Genomic DNA, 5,910 nt, shown 5'->3' on the forward strand with positions numbered 1-5,910 from the left:
CAATACTCACCCATTTTAGGTCATTAATGCCTAGGATATTGATGCTTATGCATTTCATTTTGACAACTTCCAACTTTCTTAGATTGACACATCATGCATTCCATTTTCCAAATGTTAATGGATGTTCACACATATTTCTCCTTAACAACAAGAACAAATTCAGTTAGAATGTGTTCAAGATCACACTTTGGTTGTTGTGGATTTGTTTTAATTTTAATTTGAGTTATGCTCCATTAGCAAATGATGGTTCCAAAAGCTTGTGTCCATTCATGTCATCAGGATCAACTTTACTTTGAGGAGGCATCTTCCCTGAATATAATTTGAATGTCTTCCAACCTGAGTCACCCAATTCTGACACTGTATCTGATAACATTTATGTTTCATCATGTTTCAATACTTTGGTGTTATCTGACAATGATACACTGCTATTCACAAGATTTTCAGCAATTATATAATCGGAAGTAGTGTGTCTTTTCTTCTTCCTACTCTGTCTTAGGCTGGAAACTCATCTGAAACCTGCCCATCATGGGTAAATCTGCAAGCATTTAAAATGCCATATATGTGACTGCAGGTATATTTATATTGTTTTTGTTGTTAAGTGCCATAGAGTCGATCTAACCCATAGCAACCCTGTATAGTTTCCAAGGATCAGCTGGTGGGCTTGAACTGCTGACTTTGCAGTTCAAACGACTTTTCAGTCTGATGCATTAGCATACAGAGCCACACTAGGACTCTGTTTATATACCTTACCTCAAAGTCCATTTTCTGACAGAATCTATGAATCTGTGACAGGCTAACTTATTAGCTTCAAGATTGTTAAAAACCTCAAAAAACCACTATTTCTAACTTGACATATGGGAGAAAAGTGAGTTCTGAAATCTCTTCAAGATTCCTGGTGTGGCATTATAGGATATGCGCTGGACTGCTAACTGCAAGGTCAGTGGTTCAAATATACCAGCTGCTCTTCAAAAATGCTATAAAGTATTGCTATGAGTCAAAACAAGCTCCACAGCACTTAACAACATATCTATTCACAAAATTGTAGTTAAATATTATTATCATAATTGATCATTCAAGATCACAATAGATATTGAAATATGAATAGAAATGAACTTTAAATAGAATAAAATAGCCTCCAAAAAAAAAGAAGCTTGTCTTTTAATCTAGACAAAAATATTTGGTAAATATATTGTCAATTTCACATTAGTCTTCATGTAAGTCTTGAAATCTATGCTTCTTTAATGTCATTAAGTCTGATTCTATTTTGATGACTTTATTCTTACCCAGTCATTTATCAGTACTTTTCAGTATGAGGGATGCTATTTCCCAACTATATCTGCTGGCTTTAATACACTTTTCAGTGGCTAATTTCTCAGAAATGGATTGCCTTTTCTTTCTTAAAATTCTGTCTTATACTAGAAGTTCTATTGAAACCAGTCCACCATAGATATTCCTGCTCATATTTGAATGTAGGAGGCATACGTTCCAGTATCACTGCAACATTGAGTCACTACAGTATGACAAGATGATAGATAATTGTTATTATTATTCCAGTAAATGACAAAATTTAGATTGAAGAAAAGCAAATTTTGAGGATGGAAGAAAAATTGGTTGTACATTTTACGTACAAGGAGAATTATTTTTAAAGTTATTAAAACCCTATCCAGAAATTCAGAAATTCAAGTATATACCCTAAACATTTATTTACCACTAGAATGGCATTCCAAATTTTTATAAATAACTATATCTATTCCTCATCCATCAACATACTTAAATTTCAAACATTAGTTAATTATGTGAAAATTGGCATTCTGAAAAAAATGAAGAATGATTTTTCTGTTTTCAGACTATACACTAGTCTGATTTTTAAAATATTATAAAAGAAACAACATCAAATACGATGTTCTGATGTAGTAATCACTGCAACAGGTCCAGTGATATATTATTCCTCTATGGAGAAAGGACAAATTCTGAAAAGGCAAAGAATTTCCCCTTAAATAAATTTTATATTTGCTATATTTTATACAATATTACACATTTCTACTTTTTATAAAACAGAAAAGTATCTGAAAATTTAAAGGTTTTTTTCTAAGTGTTTTCTGCCACACTAAGAAAAGACTAGAGTCTTGGTGTGGTGCTGTAGGATAAGCACCAGACTGTTAGGTCAGTTTAAACCACAAGATCAGTGATTCAAATTCACAAGCTGGTCCTCAGAAATCCTCTACAGGATCACTGTAAGTCCATATCAATTAGTACTTAACAACAACAACAACATAAAAAGACTACTCTAATTGATTTAGCTGACCAACTGAAAAATGCTCATAAACTGCTATGGCTTATTTGATATTTAAAATTTATTTTATAGAAAATATGAAAACATCTTTGAAAAAGCCACAAGGAAGAAATATTATCTGCATGATCAATGTCTTTACTAATGTGAAGCATGGAAAACAGAGAGTAAAAAAAGATGCAGGTGTACAGGTAATATAGAGTCTAATTACTGATGAACTAATGACTTTTAGCAAACTTAGTATATTGTTTGGAATGAAAAGTTTTATTCCACAGGCTAAATAAAAATTCTGGATGAAACCTATGGTCATGCCACTACTGAATAAAGTGTTCTCCTTGATGAACAGGTCAGGTATTTTTAATACTGAAAGCTGCATAAACAATTGTTAAACACTTTTTCAGAGACTTACTGAATTATTCAAATGAATGTGAGGCAGTTACTAAGACATGAAATGTTGCTGACTTCCAGGGTTTGGACAAATGAATACTTACCTGGTATTATTTGTTAAATGAAATAGCCAAGATATGAATTATTTTATAGAGTACTTTTATCAAAGATTCTTTAGAAGAATACAGATTGAAAGGAAGAAAATGCAGACATAAATTTAAATTATAGTAATTTGAAAGATATAAAGGTACTGAAAGTGAGAAGAAAAAAATAACATTGAAATTCAAAGCAGAAGTTTCTTTTTAAGGAAAGAGCAAAAAGTGAAAAAAATACTGACATAAATATTTTAGCATAAACAATAAACAGATTTATCATCCTTCAAGTAAGAACACAAACTCTTATCTAATCTGAGAACACTTGCAGAGGACAAAACATATGACTTAGAAAACTTTGAAAAGAAAAGCAGATGCACAGAAATTAGTGCTATATCTTTATAACTCCCATGATACTCCTTAGAATCCAGGTAAAACCACCACATTTAATAACTGCCAGTGTCATTATATATCAATCTATATGTAAAATAATGAAAATTTGTAGGCTATCAAATACAGTTCTGTGAGTTCACACATATATGTGAATATATAAAAACATACATGTATAGTTTTCTTTGAATTTATATATTCCTTTTATGCCCTCATTTTTCCTGTATTTGATACTCCTTTTTTAAATTTTTCACTCATACTGTCAGAGTCACTTTGAAATTACTTTTAAAGTTGATTAAAAAATACCTCATTGCTTAGATATATTCTTCTTAATTTTGCAAAAGTTGTATTTTTGCTTAAGAGGAAATATTAAAATGTCTCAAAGACCCATCCTAGTCACATTGTCTTTTGATGTACACAGAAGAAGTACGGAATATTTTGCTGTACCTTTTAATTATGCAACCATAAAAAAGACATTTTTACCTGAGACAGTTCATTAAAAAGGCTTCAGCAGTGGTTATTTATCCTTGTGATTGATGTCTTGCCCATATAAAGTGGAAATTACTAATATTACTTTTTGTTATATCTCTTAGAGGCCCCTCTGATTTAAAAACTGTATTTATTCTTAATTTATCAGTCAGATCCCTCAAGTGAGCCATATTTAATTGCAATACAAGGAGGAATTCCTAACACAATACTACACATTGCAGTTACTGACAATATTTTATCTCCCTGACTGCTTTTATTTTTATGTTTTATTGTGAATTATGTGATAGTTTACATGGGAGAACATTAGTTTTACATTCATCCTATCATTTCATTGCCATGGTTACAATTCCCGTCATGCATCATCAACCAACCAAAGGGTAAACACTACAGGCCTGCCCCCAAGTCATCAACACATAACCCCTCTCCCTCTCTGGTTCTAGAGTTCCCAGCTGCTCCATCTCTCCACCTCATTGTCTCTGCCTCCGTCTCTGCCATCATTGTTTCTCTGGATAGGGTCCCACACTCCGCTCTTCTCACTTGATGGTCCCAGGGACCTCCACTCCTGGACTGCAAAGTCAATCACTCCTCCCTTTTGCTACAAAACATCTATCTTCACATTTCCAACCCTCAGAGTCAGTCCTGATAACAATTATTCACTACTGTACCACAAGAGATCTATCCTCATCTCCTTTCATCAGCCCCACCCAGACAGATTGAATACTACTCCATGGAGATTATACCTTCCTCTGTGCTCTCTAGAGCTGTTGAAAGTTTGTAAGCCAGTCACTTCTTGACTTTGTAAACCCACCCCTATTTTGGGTAGCCAATGTCCAAGTTGTCCATCCCTGTCTACTCTGTGTATGGAGGCGGTGGTAATGATCCAGCTGTAAAGATTTGTTCCCTTTTTTGATCTACTGCATCCATCGGTGTAGGTCAAGTTCATCAAATTGTATCAGATTACTCTTCTTTTTTCCCCTCTTTTTTCTTCTTCTAGTTGAGCTCTGATCATCCAGTCATTGAAGTCAGGTCAATTGTGTATTATCTGAAAATATGGTTGCCCTTATGCATATGCCCCCTCTTCTTATCAGCTGGATGCTTCGCTCTCCACTCTAGTCCTCTGTGGCTATGTCACTGACTCTGGGCCCAAGAGTCCCCAGGTCTTGCCACACTGCTGGCCAACCAGGTCTTCACCCAGGTTCACAGAAGTCTATTGAATGTTGTAGGGCTTAGCTCACAGCTTCATTGCTGTTTTTCCCTCACTTCCCCTTATTGGTGGAGAACATGGTCACCAATCAGAGCGCATGTCTGATCATGTATTTCCATTCAATCTTAGTCTTGGAAGGGGGTTTGCCCTGAGGGGAACCGACCACTTGCTATGATGTCTACTAGGCAAGCAACTTGCTTTATCTTGTAGGAATCAGTTGAACTGCCATTATTGTTTTGTATTTTTCCTGTTGGTCTTTCTTTCAAGAAGTATCTTCTGTTCTTCTAGCTGCTCCAGGCTGGTCTGCTTGTCCTTTCAAATGGAAATTTCATGCCTCTGAAAATTCTGGATGGAGTTAAGTATTTCACCTATGGTCTTATGTAATGAAGAGGCTCCACATGGAGCCTCCTTCACTGGGCATGTTGTAGCCCCATTTTAAGTATCCCAACCCATTATAGGTAGAAGACGGACTTACAAGGTTTCTATGGTGATATTCTGGCTATTCCTTTCTCTCCCCCTCAAGTGTCTATTTTATAATAGTATGCCAGGAAAACAAAGATTCAAAAGACAGCCAAGTATCTTAACATTATTTCCAGCCTTTTGCTCATTCCAACCATGTCTCAATTCCTGTATTTCAGAGCCCTATTGTTTCAAGGTTGTGCATACATCATTATTTACCTCTGTACCACTTAGCCCATTCAAACCTGCCTAATTGTTTTCCCATCCACCTTGTTCTTCCAATCCCCTCCCACTTCTTGTGTATTCCCCTCTTCCTAGCACCCAAACTATGCTGTGTCAGTTCCCTACCCTGTGCTCCACCTTCCCTTTCCCCTCCTCCCACATCCCTGTAACCAGCAAAGAACCTCACCCCTTCAGTATGGGTTCTTTATCTTAGTCTTTTACAGTAGTGGTCCTATGCAGTATTTCTTCTTTTGTGACTGACTAATTTCACTCAACATAATGTTCTCAAGGTTCATTCATGTTATATGATAGATTACAGCTTCCTTCTTGTTCTTCAAGGTAGCATAACATTCCATTGTGTGTATGTACCAGTTTGT

The sequence above is a fragment of the Chrysochloris asiatica genome, unplaced genomic scaffold, assembly GCF_000296735.1.
Source record: "Chrysochloris asiatica unplaced genomic scaffold, ChrAsi1.0 scaffold00240, whole genome shotgun sequence".
In the NCBI taxonomy this organism is placed as follows: domain Eukaryota; kingdom Metazoa; phylum Chordata; class Mammalia; order Afrosoricida; family Chrysochloridae; genus Chrysochloris; species Chrysochloris asiatica.